This window comes from Notamacropus eugenii, chromosome 3 (genome assembly GCF_028372415.1).
Source record: "Notamacropus eugenii isolate mMacEug1 chromosome 3, mMacEug1.pri_v2, whole genome shotgun sequence".
NCBI lineage: Eukaryota > Metazoa > Chordata > Mammalia > Diprotodontia > Macropodidae > Notamacropus > Notamacropus eugenii.
This window is the reverse complement of record NC_092874.1, coordinates 148670216-148685622: the sequence shown is the minus strand read 5'-3', so window position 1 is coordinate 148685622 and position 15407 is coordinate 148670216.

The following is a 15407-nucleotide window of genomic DNA, read 5'->3' as shown; positions in this document are numbered from 1 at the left end:
TCATATATTTTTTGCTATGAATATATCTTTAAAAAGTCATCTTTATTGCTTTTTACTGCTTTTCTCAATCCACAATGCTTCTAGACTTTTAGCCTCATCTCAACATTTTTGTAGGGTCCTATACTTTTCCTTTTTTCTCGACTGTGTTCCCTTCTTTCCATCTTTTGCTTGTTTCTCTTTTACATACATGCTCATTACCCTCTTCCTCTTGAAATATCTTCCCTTTTATAGTCTCTGGTCAAGGAATCATGCCTATTACTTCTCCAAACTTTTTGGAAAATGCCTTTTTAACATCAATTGTACATCTGAGTGTGCCTCAACTTCCCTTCCAAAGCTATCGCTAACTCATAGATGATGTGGTCACTTTTTCCCAGGTTTCTGTCACTTCTACTTCAAAAACCAGTTCCTCCTTGCTAGTAGGAATTAGGACCAGAATAGCAGTTCCGCTTGTTATTTCCTCTATCCTCCAAGATGAAACTGTCAGCAAGGCAAGGCAAAGTAAAGATTTATTGCATGGTCTGCTTTTCATAAAACTCCCAGAATATGCTATGTTGTTGAAATCCCCTATTATCATATTATTCATATGGTTTTTATTTCATATAGTTGTGTGCTTACAAATAGCTTATCTTTCATCAATAAATCTTAATTATCCAGAGTACATACTTTCTTTCTCTAAGTTATACAGTCCTCAAATGGTTAAACTAGTAGCCATTACTACTAAATGTCTGACACATCCCATCATCTGGTGGAAGCAAAATCTGAAAGCTAAGGTGACATGTTTAGAAGTGATCTGCAAAGTTTAAGTATCTCGATTTTAAACAACAATAGGTGATGCTAAGTATATCATATCCTCAGATCATCAAGTAGCATGAAGAAATTTACAGAGGAATAAATTTGGGCAAGTCACTTAACTTCTATGTATCTCAGTTTCCTCAACTGAAAATAAGGAGACTGGAGTGAATAACTTTGAAAGTGCCTTCCAGCTCACAATCTATGCTGCTATGACTACCTTTAACTTCAAGATTTCTGTCAATGGTACCAATATTTTCTCAGTCTCCCAAGCTAGAAATTTTGTAGTTATCTTTACTGCATCCTACTCACTTAAAAAAAACTTTAAAAACTTTTATTGCTTTCTTTTCTACTTACTGCACTATCATTTCTGAATATATCATTCAGACCTTCCTTTCCCCAAAGAGTCAGTCATTCCTGTCAAAGAATAAACAAGAAAATAGGACAGGGAGGGACAGTTCAGCAAAACCAGCTAACATAATTATGAAGCCTGGTAGTTTGTGCAATGTTACACACCTATTGTCCCCTATCTTTCTGCAAAGTGTGAGTGTGTGGGGGAGGGGGGAGGTATTTTATCATATCTTCTTTAGGGATGAACTTGGGCATTTTAATTACACAGCATTCAGAGTTTTTGTTTGGTTTGGTTTGGTTTTTCCACTTACACTGCAGCCATTTTGTAATCATTGTTTTTCCTGGTTTTGCTTACTTCACTGCATTGGTTAATATAAATCTACTTTTGCTTCTCTGAATTCTTTATATTTGTAATTTCTTACAGTGAAGTAATATTCCATTATATTCATCTACCAGAATATGTTTTCTTTCTGAGAATCTACTTTTTTCCTATTCTTTGCTACCACAAAAATTTTGCTCTAAGTATTTTGTTGTAAATGGTCCTTCTTTTCCTAACTTTGATCTCTTCGAAGAATATACCTAGCAGTAGTATTTCTGAGTCAAAGGATACAAACATTTGAGTCAAATTCTTAGGATAATTCCATTTTTTTTTCAGAATGGTTAGACCAACTCATAGCTCTATTAACAATGTATTGACCAATCTCATCAATGGTCATTTTTCTTCACTTGCTGGATACAACATAAAACCTCAGAAAATCTTAGCAGCTATGAAACTCCTTCTCAAATAAATTTATGTTCTCATTTTCCTACTTTATTCCATCATTTCAATTGAGACTCTGGACCATTTGTTCCTCTAAATAAATTTTATTATTTTTTCCTAGCTCTATAAAATATCCTGCCATCCTCACATTCATTTACTCTTCATATCCAGCCAGTTAAGTCATATTGACTCTTTCTTTTCATTGTCACAGCTATATTTTGGGACATGAACCCTTCATTCCTCAGTTATTTAAGTCACCCACTTGACTTCCCTGCTTCCAGCTTTTTCTAGTTTGAGGCTTTCTTAGTTTTCTTCAAGACTCAGCTCAAATCTCATCTTCTGCAAGGGGCCTTTCCCACTATTCCCCCCAAACACACACACACACGCACACACACACACACACACACACACTACTGTCTTCCTTTTAAGATTACCTTCCATTTATATTGTATATATGTTGCATGTACAATTTTCTTTGCATATTGTGCCTCCATTAAAATGTGAGCTTCTTAAGAACAGAGATAATCTTTTTGCCTTTCTTTGTATCTCCTGCATTTAACACATCACCTGGCAGTTTATTAGTCTTTAATAGATGCTCGTTGACTGACCATACAGCTATCATTGTATTATTGTCATTGTCATCATCATCATTAGCATTATTCGCAAATGAGTTGGACTAGATGGCTTAGAAGGTTCCTTCCACATCTGAGATGTTGTAATTATATGATGTTGTAAAACTATAGTAACTGGGAAAATCACTCAGATTCATGAATTTCAGAATGAAAAGAGCCCCTCAATGGCTATCTATCATGTGCCCATCTTCATAACCTCTGATTGATCATTCACTCCTTATGATCAAGCCATATTTCCTTTGGGCATCAGTTCACAGTGCCCTCCCCCACCCTTTGCCACAGTCCTCACTTTAGACACCACTATTCTATGAAGATTTATTTTGAATCCTGACACTTTCATCCAATGTATTATTCAACCCTCACAACTCTATGATATCTGTAAATTTGATAAAATACTATCCTCTATCTTTTTATCCAAGTAGTTGATTTTTTAAAAGTTAAATAGCACAGAGTCAAGTATAGATTTCTGGGGCACTTCATTGCAGATAGCCTTACAAGGTGAAATCAGACCATTTATGATTATTCTTTGTGACTTGCCATTCAAAAAGTTCCAAATTTATAGAATCTAGCTTATGTCTCTCCATATTTCACTTAAGAATAGCATAAAAGACCTTATCAAATATTCTGCTAAAATACATCAATTATATCTAAGACATCCTTTACATTTACCAACCTAATAACTGTGTTTTTTTTAAGTAAATTGTTGTTGTGTTTGTCCTTCATTCTCAAAGAGGACCATGACATCAAGATGATGACATGACTTGCAGTTGACTTTGATTTGAGTGAGGGAGGGCTATGCAAGGTCACCAACCTCACTTTCTCCTCCTGAGCCTTCTGAGTCCAGTGGCCTGGACAGGACAACTGGAAATGGCCCAGGAGACAATATGAGATCCTGGCCCTTTCAGGCTTAGGTCTTATCACAATCTTATTTTGAGTGAGATACACCCACTCAATGAATAGGCTTCTTTAAGTTACTCAAGGGATGGCCCCTTTAATCAAAAAAAAAAAAATCAAACTGGGAGGGGAGGGCCCTCAGGGTTCCTGGGTAAAAGAGAAACAATCACTATTTAGTTATTACACCCACTCTGTGCTAGGTGGGGTGGGGACTTGTCCAGTCTATGAGTTCCAGAGTGAATTGGGTTTGAAGCTTGATTCTTGAGCAAGAAATGTAGCTTAATAACTGTATTTTTTTTTTTTAAGTAAATAATGCTAGTCTGAAATGATCTCTTTTTGATGAAGCTACTCTGGTTCTTTGTGATCACTTCCTCCTTATCTAAATGTTTTTCAACCATCTCTTTGTCAATATATTCTAAAATTTTGCCACCAGTCTAAGTCAAGCTCACCAACCCATGGCATAAAACTACATTTTATTTTATTTTATTTTATTTTTAAATCAGTGTCTTCATCAGTCCTCCAGTCTTGCTTTCCACAATCTTTCAGAAATCACTGTTAGCATCTCAGGAATTATATCCATGAGTTTTTTCTAATATCCAAGAATATGTTCATCTGGTGAATTGAACTCATCGAAGTCCTATTCCTTCATATTTCTTGGCTAATGAATTCCCTATTGGCCATTTTTGTTCTGACCTTACCAATCTAGTGAGCTGTCTTCTTGACAGAGATAATGGAAGTAAAATAGGAATTAAGTAGCTCTGCTTCCTCTCTTTCTTCTGTCATCATCATCCTGTCTTGTCTTGGAGGCAGTCCTCTCTCATCTTTGATCATCTTCTTTTCCCTAGAATAATTAAAAGGGGGAAGAGGGGGTGTAACACTTTTTGTTCTTTTTCTTATCCTAAGCTTTGTTCATCAATCTCTGCTCATTCTAAGTATTAGCACTCCTAATATGACAGGGCTGTGGCATGCCTTCAGTCTATGTCATATGCCCTTGCTTTCTGTTTCTGTAAATACCTTTTAAAAATTTTAACTTGGTGGGTTTCCCTTTATCTCTAGATAGGCCTCATTAAACCACTGCCTGTTTTTCCTTCTCATGGGAATTTTTTTCTTTGAATCATCATTCTTAAGATCTTCCTATCTCTCATAGATTGTATAGAATTTTAGTCCATGAGATCCTACTTAGCTTTCCTCTGAACCACTTGAAAGCAGCTCTCCTCAAATCTAGGGAACATGAAAGACTATTCCCATCTCTCTACTTCTCTGTCATGAACTCTCAGATAAAGTGGATGTCTCAAACTGTGCAGCCTAATAAACATTTCCTTTCTGTTGTTTAGAATCAGATCCAGCATAGAATTTCTCCTTGATGGCAAATGAAATTACTATTATTAAGATAAATCAAGAAATTATTAGCTTCTCTAATTTTGGCAGAGAGAGCCAAAGCATTAACCAGATAACTGAAAACTTCCATCACGTCCCTGAGCCAGTTTGTAGTCTATTTCCTGAACTCCTTATCAATTTCCTCTTTCTCTCTATGTATTTGATAACAATTATCACTTTTGTTTTTGCTTTCATTTATCTTCATGATCTTCACATGCTCTCTGCCATGTTTTTCCTCTATGATTCCTTGATTTTCTCACATAAGCATATCTTCTTAATATACCATGCTGTTTCACACCAACCCTAATCTTTTACCTATCCTGGCTCCTCTTTTAATAAGATGCACACATCTAGAGCTATATTAAAGTCACAGGATTCATCTTTCTGGTCTCAGTGATATGTGATCACCCATATTGGAGCTTTCTTTGGGGAAGACACCTTAGTGGTGTAGCATCAGATAGAAGGTAAGGAAGTCAGTTAAGCTGGTGACCTAAATCAGGAAAAGTTTATGATTAATCATTGAGGTTAGTATTTTCAATCATCTGGGCTCTACTAATAGACTGAAACATGGAGGTATTCTTCAGAAAGAGGAACTTAATGGACAGTACAACAAAGGAGTACACATTTTGAAACAGGAAGAGAAAGAAATCTGTTTCTACCCTTGGAGAGAGAAGACAAGAGGCAGACATAGTAGTATCTGATCCTAAAGCCTGTTTGAGGTAAGAGATAATAGTGGTCCAAATGTTATCTCAAAATAAATGAAGTTAAGTTTCTTCTAATGGTAGAACCAGAATTCAAAAAAGCCAAAGACTAGAAATTGTTATGGGCATGTAAAAATAGAAGTAACTCCAGGAAGGGAATGGGAAATACTGCCAGTTGAGCTAAAGAGGAGCAGTGTCCTTAAATATCCATCACATAATTACTAGCCTAGGAAGACTTAGATTTAATCACTGGCTATATCTATATTGAAGCCAAATTGACCTAGACAGAGGAACACTGGTCAGTGATAAGACTAGGACTTTCAAGGCTCCTGGGCTATGGAGATTTCCAGGAAGGATAAATAGGAGTGATAGCAAAGATGAAAGCAATATTCTCTGCCACTGAAGAAGGCAATTTCTTATCTTTGAATTCAGATGACATTCTTCTCACCAAAGAAAGCAAAAACAGGGTTGAAGGACAGCCTTTAGGAAACAGACTATTGATATATAAGACTAGAAACCCAAGGAAGGGAGATCAAGGTGGAGAGAGAAAGAATGCCAAAGCCAAATTAATAATCACAAGCAGACAGCAAAGTCTAGGTAGGTCTATCTATATGGGACAAGTAACATAGAAACAGGACAAACTAGAAGAACCAGAGAGAAGTTAGGGATCATGAAACCAGGAAAGATCAGGAGTTCAGAACCTAGGAGAAGGATTTATGTTAGGCCCAGAGGCCTTTATGGAGGCTTCCTTTTAAGGAAGAGTTGGGATCTGATGTCCACATCCTTTCTTAAAGCTTAGAGGAATTAGGGGACAAAATGCCATATAAAAAAGTATCTTCCTCAGTCATAGCTCCTTGGACAAGATGAAGGTGAGGAATAGGAGGAATGGAGACTGAGAGGCCTATAAGCTATACCAGCCAAGTCAATCGATGGCTAGTTTGAACTTATCCTAAGAAAAGATTCTTGAGATTCACAAAGTCAAATGAGCGACTTGCACTAGATGACTTCAGAGATTCCTTCCAACTCAAGATTCAGGATCTGATCGGCCCTTTTAACGTTTTATACTTAGTTCATCAGTTGAATTCAACACACTTTGATTAAACACCAATTACAAGCATAACAAGACTTTCACCCAAGCCTGGGGGCCCCATTTTACCTGCTGTTGAATGTGCAGGAGATGTGAGTAGATTGGTGGAGAGAATGCTGACTTACACTAGGGGTAGAAATGGTGGCAGAGCTACTTTGGGGTGAGGCATGCTGTAAAGGGAAGCAATCTTGCTGGAGGTTCTAGATGTTCTTTAGAAGAGAAAGACTTTGGAAGCTGCAGCCATGTAGTGAAGCCAGTTCCTCAACAGGTCTCTGATTTCCAGTTTGTTTCCCTAGAGACTTCAGAGAAAGAATTTCCCCTTGTAGGGAAATGAGATGAGTAAGATGGAGTCTCCGTCTCTTGGTTCTAGCTCATTCACTCTCGTATATTCTTTGGTATACTCCAGTCTGTAGAACTTCTCCAATGTCATTGCTGTTTGCTTGGATAAATAGTTTTACTCATTATTTGAAATGGTCTTTTGTGTAACCAGAATTTGATGGGAAGAAGCAAAGCCAACAAGTGTAATAAGCTATGGACTAAGGACCAAGAAAGTGGCTTTTGTTCTGAAGCTAACTAGTAATATCCCTAGACCAGAGATATTTGAAGGGGGATAGGAGAAGATAAGTTAGTCAGTTCAGTTGTTTTTCAGTTGCATCGCACTCTTGCAATCCCATTTGGGGTTTTCTTGGCAAAGATGCTGGAATGGTCTGCCATTTCTTTCTACAGCTCATTTTATAGATGGGTAAATTAAGGCAAACAGGATTAGGTGACTTGCCCAGGGTCATATAGTTAGTGTCTGAGACCAGATTTGAACTCATACAGATGAGTCTTCCTGACTCTAAGCCCAGTGTTCTATCCACTGCACCACAATCTTAGATATCGAACTTGGAGATAGGCAATGAAAAAAAAGCAAATACCTAGCCAATGGGCTTTTCTACATTCCCTCAAGAGGAAGCTAAGTCTCCCTTAGCAAGAGATTGACCAGATTTCAGAGATACTGATTCATGTCACTCCTGTGCTGTACATCTACATTTAAACACCCCATGCAGACAAACATATCTTAAAAGGACACACATGAAATATCATATGTACTGCAATTTTATAAATTCTCTTGCTTTATTTTTTTTAGTTGCCCAGTAAGGTAGCCTTCCATATACTACTTTGTATTCTCAAAGTAGAATATCAGATTATGACATCAGATTACAGATTCCTTGGAAACAGGAAATGTTTATAATTCATCTTTTTATTGTTCATATACCCAAACACAGTAACTTACACATAACACACACTCAATATGAATATTAAAGAATTGACTTCTATAACTCCCCCTGGTAAGGGGATGGGAAGCAGGAAGTGACCATTTCCCAATGAAATGAGGTAACTAGCAAAAATTATGATAGCCTTTCCCTTATGCCACCTTGCTCACAGTGGTGTACTCACAGTGGTATACACAACAGTATGTGATACACAGAACAACACAGTTGCCAACAGTAGAAAAAAAATACTAGGTCTGGAGTCACAAAGCTTGGGCTCAAATCTCATGTTTGATGTTACTAGCTGAAGTTGTTTGGGCTCAAATCTCATGTTTGATGTTGTTACTAGCTGACCTTAAGCAAGTCTCTCTACCAACTTGAGTCTCAGTTTCCTTACCTTTAAAATGATAGGGTTGGATAAGATGGTCTCTTTGATTGCTTCTGTCTTTAATCATAAACTAGATAATAAGAAGTATTTATTGAATCTATATTTTAGCTTGACACGTCTCCATTTAGAAAGAAAATGCTACAAGTAGCAAAAGACAGAGATTCTGCAAGAGATTAACATGTGTTGATGAGCCACCTGTATCACCAAGGTTTACAAAATGAATAACAATAAACAAAGGACATTAAAGGAGGTAGGGTTATTATAATTTTTTTTCAAAAAAAAATGGGAAGCTCCTTGAATTTTAGGTATTTCATCAATAAGATTCAATAAATTCAACCAACTCTTAATATAAAATGTTTACTTTTAAGTGAAGGATTCTAAATAAACACAATTCTAAAAGGAAAGATTTTCTCTTTAAAGGCCTCACATAGGGGCTATTTGTACTTCAAAAGAAAATTACAGTCATTCTTGTGTAGGCCAGAATGAAAGACACTTGTTTCACTGTGACCACTGCAAAACTAACTCTGAGAGCATCAGAAGAGAGTATTTCCCAATCTGTAGGCGTGTCTCATGTGGCCAAGTCATGAGATCACAGACTCATAGACTGAGAGCAGGAACAGACCTCAGAAGTTATCCTGGCCAACCCCCTTGTTTTACAGATGAAGAAACTGTTCCCTAGAGAGTTTTAGTGACTTGTCCAAGTGGTCATCATTCAACTCAGACCTACCATCTGAGAGTGAATCTGAGCCCAGGTCTTCTGGAATCAAGTACAATGCACTGCCGATCACAACTGTGGACTCCATGAACACTAGGCTAGGTTTTGTCAGTGAAAGGTATTCCTTCATGACCTGGAGTATGCTAGCTACTATTACAGTAATATGATTTTTCTGGGCAAAAGGAAAACCCTGTGGTTTTCATCTAGAGATTATTTGCTCCTCAGGGACTCTAGTTGACTGGTGGCAGAGGCTAAAGGGTTCCCTTGACAGGGGTCTGGAGGAGGAGTACCTACGAAGCATTGTGGGTAACTGGGGTGGAGATAGGACAAGGAACTAGAGGGAAAAGTTTTTTTCTCAACTTGTGAAGATCTCTCCTTGTCTCTGAAACACATTGTGAATGTATGTATATATGTATGTATGTATGCTTGTATGTATGTATGTATGTATGTATGTATGTATGTTGGTAGTTACTGTGTATGTGCATTCTCATATCCCTGCACACTCCTGTGGAGGATTAGGTGAGAGAATATACATGTTTATATAAGCATATGAAGATAAATATATACAGAATGCATATGTAGAACTCTACCACCCTATTTATAAAATGAGGAATTGGGCAGGGGCCAAGTGCCCACTCGGGATTTGAAATCTTTCCACTGTGAAACCACAGAGGTAGAAAATGGGAGGAAAAGAGAAGAAGGCAGAGTTGAAAGAAGACAGGTAGAAGGGATCTGATGCATTTTTGAGGTGCGTGATGCTTCCCTCTCAAGTCCCAAGCAACTTTTGGTGTTCTGATATTTGCTCTCTAAGGACTTGAGCCAGCTGGTAGCTGGTGGCTGAAGCTGAACAAGTACTCTGAGGGGAATTCTGGAGGAGGCGTGTCCAGAAAGCATAGGGCGAGGTTGGGGTGGAGCTGGGGCAAGGGACCGTGATGCTGCCTCAGACTTCACTACCTGGCAGAGCTCCAGAGGTGGGACGAATTGGCATTTGCATCTGCTGTCTGTTGGGCAACTCTAAGGCCTGGGGCAGAGTTAGCAGCACCTGGCATTGCTGCCCCGGAAGGGGGTGTAGGAGGAGGGCTCTAGTGGTCTGAGATCTCTTCGTAAGTAAAACTGAAAAGAAAGGAGGGAAGGGGCTAAAAGTTTGGGACAACTGGGGAGCTCCTTTTTCTGAACATAGGGAGGGAATGCTGTCCACAGATGAGTTTTGGAGCTTTAAAAAAAAAAAAAAAAAAAAAGAATGATCCCTGTTCTCTAGGCTCCCTGACTCGCAGGATATGGTGTCTTTTGTTCCCTGAGGCAGGAAGCCAAGGGTTTGGGAACGATGTCCATGGAAAAGATTAGGAAGCAGTTTCTGCTCTAATTCCACCTGCCCCTTTCCCCTCTCCTGGTGCTAGTTAAACTGGCTCTGGACACAATATCGGATTAGGGCATCTTTCCTTCCCACCTTGTCTTGTATCCCTTAGACAGTTAAAGAGAAAAACTTAATCCTTAAATTGAGCCTCTTCTAGAGGGAAAAGTTTTTTTTCCCAACTTGTGAACACATTGGGTATTTGTGTATATATGTATGCATGCATGTGTATTTGTATTCTCATATTCCTGCATACTCCTGTGGAGGACTAGAGTGTGAGAAAATATACATGTAGATGTGTAGACATGCATATATAGAATGCATATGTAGATATACATGTGTGTGTATATATGAATATAACTATATGTAGATATAGCTATATAGATATAGTTTTTACTTGCAATGCACTTTCCTATCAGTCTTCAACTACTTCTGATTGTGAAGCCTGCAGTATGTATGAGCCTAGGAATACAGTACAAATCAGGGTCTGTCCTCAGGCTGATATCCCAGCCAAACCAGAATTAGGAAATATGCCCCCTTCCCCCAAACCCCTAAATAACAATAAATAGTGATGATGATGATGAATGATTCAAAGACATTGGTCTGTACAACTGTTATTTTATTGAGTCTAGTTGACAATCTAAATTACACACTCAGACAGCTGCTTCTACTCCAGGAAGCAATTTCCTGTGAATTGAATAGCAAGGTAGGTTCCATGGTTTTGCAGTTTTCCATTGGTTTGGATGTTGACTGGACGTGCGATTTCACCTATGCTGGGATGTAAAATTGGGGGTTTTTTCCACCAGTGCACTGGGAACTGAATCTTAGATAACTGCCCCAGGCACTGAAAGTTAAATAACTTGCCTAAGGTCACACAGAGGCACACTTGAACACTGATCTTCCTGATTTCTAGGCCAGCTGTCTCTCCACTGTGACCGACACTGGTCTTGAAGTTGCATCCCCCTTTTAAGTCTGAGGAATGAGATTCCTTTCATGACCTAAGGTCCTCCTCATGACTTTCTAGTTTTCTTACACCTCATACAACTACCTCCCTCCATATACTTTTCAATCCTGAGACATTATCCTTCTTTCTGTTCCACAAACAAGACATTTTATCTCTTGGATCCAGGTATTTTCTCAGGCTATTCCCCATTCCTGGGATGCTCTCCCTTCTCATCCCTAACTTTAGGCTTCCTTTAAGTCCCAGCTAAAATCCCACTTTATGAAAGAAACCTTTCCCAATCCTTCTTAACTCTAGTCTCTTTCCTTTGTTAATTACTTCCCATTTGTCCTATAAACAACTTGTGTGTACAGATTTGTTTGCTTGTTATTTGACTGTGAGTTCCTTAAGGGCAGAGACTGTCTTTTGCTTCTCTTTGTATCCCCAGTTCCTAGCCCAGTGCTTTGCATGTAGTAGGTGCTAAATAAATGCCTATTGACTGATTGACTGTTGTCTGGTTAAGTTGCATGATAGACTCATGCAGAATATAGAATCATAAGACTGAAGTCTGGCAGAGGTCTTTAAAGATGATCTAGTAATAAGGTCATGGATTTAGATCTAGATAATACTTTAGACATCTTGAGGCCTGAGACATCAGCTGACTTGCCCAAGGTCAGACAAAAAAGTAAGTAGCAATGCTGGAATTGGAACCCAGACCCTCTGATTCCAACTCTGGTGCTCAGATTATGTCTTATAAATCAAGTGCAAGATCCATCAATCAAAAAACACTTACTTATTATTTACTCTGTGCCAGACACTTTGGCCCTTTGTTCAGCACAAAGAAGGGTCCAAACAACCCTTACCTTCAAAGAGCTGACATTCTAACAGGGAACCAACCAGGTATGTAGAGGATATATGCAGAGTAGAGGGGAGATAATCTCAGAGGTAGAGGCATTAGCAGCTGGGAGGGACTGAGAAAAGCTTCCCACAGATGTTGGGATTTGAGTTGAGACTGGAAGTAAGCCAGGGAAATGGAGAAGTTAGGAGAGAAGGCATTTCAGGCATGGGGGACAGCTAATGTGAAGGCTAGAAGAAAAATGATGGAGAGCCATATATTCAGAAAAGCAAATAAGTCAGTGAATTTGAGTTGTAAAGTTTATGGGGCAGGTAATCAAAATAGAAAGGTACTAAGGAGCTACATTATGAGGAGATATAAATTCTAGTGATAATAGGTAACCATTGATATTTATTGAGCAATGGGGTAAAAGAGTCAGACCTACGCTGGAGGAAAAATCACTTTGGCAGCTGAGTGGAAGGCGATTTGGAGTAGGAAGAGACTTGAGGCAGGGGGACTAATTAGGCTACTGCAATAGTCAAGAAGCAAAGCAATGAGTCTAAACTAGGGCAGTGGCTCCGTGAGTGGAGAAAAGGGGACACACAGGAGAGAAGACAGGATCCTCCATAAAGACTCATATTTTGTCTCAGAGACCTCAGTGGAAACAGTATAGAGAGCACAGAACGGTAATAATAATAGCCAACATTTGTGTAGTGCCTACGATGCATCAGGCATTGTGCTAAGCACTCTGTAATTATTGTCTCGGTTGATCCTCAGAACCCTTCCAAGTACATCCTGCATTCCCATTTTAGGGACGAGGAAACCATCACTAAAGTAACTGCTACAAGAATAGCAATAACTTTGAAACGTCCCCTTTCTCTTTCCATATCCAATTCATTGCTTTTAAAAGTCAATATTCATATAGTGCTTTAAGACTTCCAAGGGACTTTACAAGTTCTCTCACTTGCTTTTATAGATTGCAACAGATTTATAATTTAGTAAATATGTCTAGGCAACCCAGTGACCTAGGAATCAGAGGGGTTCAGTGGCTTTACTGTGGTTACAGAGGGTCAGAGGGAGAGAATTTGAATCCAAATCTTGCTAACTCTAAATCTAACACTAACTTATCAGCCTGTCTTTCAACTATATGTATATAATTTATTTATTTTTCAGTTCTAAACATTCACTTCCACAAGAATTTGAATTCAAAATTTTCTCCCCATCTCTCCCCAGCCCCACCCCAGGATAGTATGCACTCCATGCACCCCTTCCTCTAGTCTGTCATCCCTTCTATTACCCTCCCTTGTTACATCCCCTTTCCCCTCTATTTTCCTGTAAGACAAAATGGATTTCTTTACTCTATTGCCTGTATAGCTTAGTTTCCAATTGCATGCTAAAACAATTTTTAACATTCATTCTTAAAGCTTTGAGTTCCATATTCTCTCCCTCTCTCCCTACCCACCCTCATTGAGAAAACAAGCAATTCAATACAGGTCATACATGTGGAAAAATGCAAAGCACTTCCGTAATAGCTATGTTGTAAAAGACTAAACACATTTCCTTCTGTCCTATCCTGCCCTTCATTTATTCCATTCTCTCCCTTGACCTGTCCTCCCACAATAGTGTTTCTTTCTGATTACCCCTTTCCTCAATTTGCTGTCCCTTCTGTTATTTTCCCTCTCCTATCCCTTTCCCCGTTGCCTTCCTGCAGGGTAAAATAGATTTCTATATCCAACTGAGTGTGTGTTATTTCCTCCTTAAGCCAAATCCCATAAGAGTAAGGCTCAATTATTTCCTTTTATCTTCCCCTCTTTCCTTCCATTGTAAAAGCTATTTCTTCGCTCTTTTATGTGAGATGATTTTCTATGTTCTACCTCTCCCTTTCTCTTACTCCTAGTACATTCCATTCAAGAGTAAATTTTATTTTTTTAGGTATTTTCCATTCATATTCAGCTCATCTTGTGCCCTCTGTCTATATATATATATATATATATATATATATATATATATATATATATATATATAAAATATGTGTGTATGTATGTGTCTGTGTCTATAGACACATACATACACACATATAATATACTCATACATACATACCCATACACACCTACATATATATATGTATACACACACACACACACATATATATATATGTATATATATATACATATCCACTGACTACCCTAATACTGAAAAAGATCTCATGAGTCACATACAATACCTTTTCATGTAGGAATGTAAACAATTCAACTTTAATGAGTTCCTTAAGGCTTCTCTTTCCTGTTTACCTTTACATGTTTCTCTTGATTCTTGTATTTGAAAGTCAAATTTTCTATTCATCTCTGGTTTTTTCAACAAGAATACTTGGAAGTCTTCTATTTCATTGAAATTCCATTTTTTCCCCTGAAGTATTATACTCAGTTTTGCTGGGTAGGTGATTCTTGGTTTTGATATTATCTCCTTTGACCTCCGGAATATCATATTCCAAGTCCTTTGATCCCTTAGTGTAGAAGCTGCTAAATCCTATGTTATCCTGTTTGTATTTCCACAATACTTGAATTGTTTCCTTCTGGCTGCTTGTAATATTTTCTCTTCAACCTGAGAACTCTGGAATTTGGCTACAGTATTCCTAGAAGTTTTCCTTTTGGAGTCTCTTTCAGGAGGTGATTGGTGAATTCTTTCCATTTCTATTTTACCCTCTGGTTCTAGAATATCAGGGCAGTTTTCCTTTATAATTTCTTGGAGGATGATGTCTAGACTCTTGTTTTCTTTCTGGTTTTCTGGTAGACCAATAATTTTTAAATTATCTCTCCTGGATCTATTTTCCACATCACTTGTTTTTCCATTGAGATATTTCATATTGTCTTCTATTTTTTCATTCTTTTGGTTTTGTTTGATAATTTCTTGGTTTCTCATAAAGTCATTAGCCTCCATCTGTTCCATTCTAATTTTTAAAGATTTTAATAAATCTTAATAAATAATATTTTAATAAATAATAAATTTTAAAAATTTTAATAAAATTTTTATTTTCTTCAGTGGGCTTTTGAACCTCCTTTATCATTTAACTCATTCTGCTTTTTAGAGCATTCTTCTTCCCATTGGCTTTTTGGACCTCTTTTGCCATTTGGGTTAGTCTACTTTTAAAGGTGTTATTTTCTTCAGCATTTTTTTTCATCTCCCTTAGCAAGCTGTTGACTCACTTTTCATGATTTTCTTGCATTGCTCTCATTTCTCTTCCCAATTTTTCCTCCATCTCTCTTACTTGATTTTCAAAATTCTTTTTGACCTCTTCCATGGCCTGAGACCATTGCATATTTTTTTTGGAGGTTTT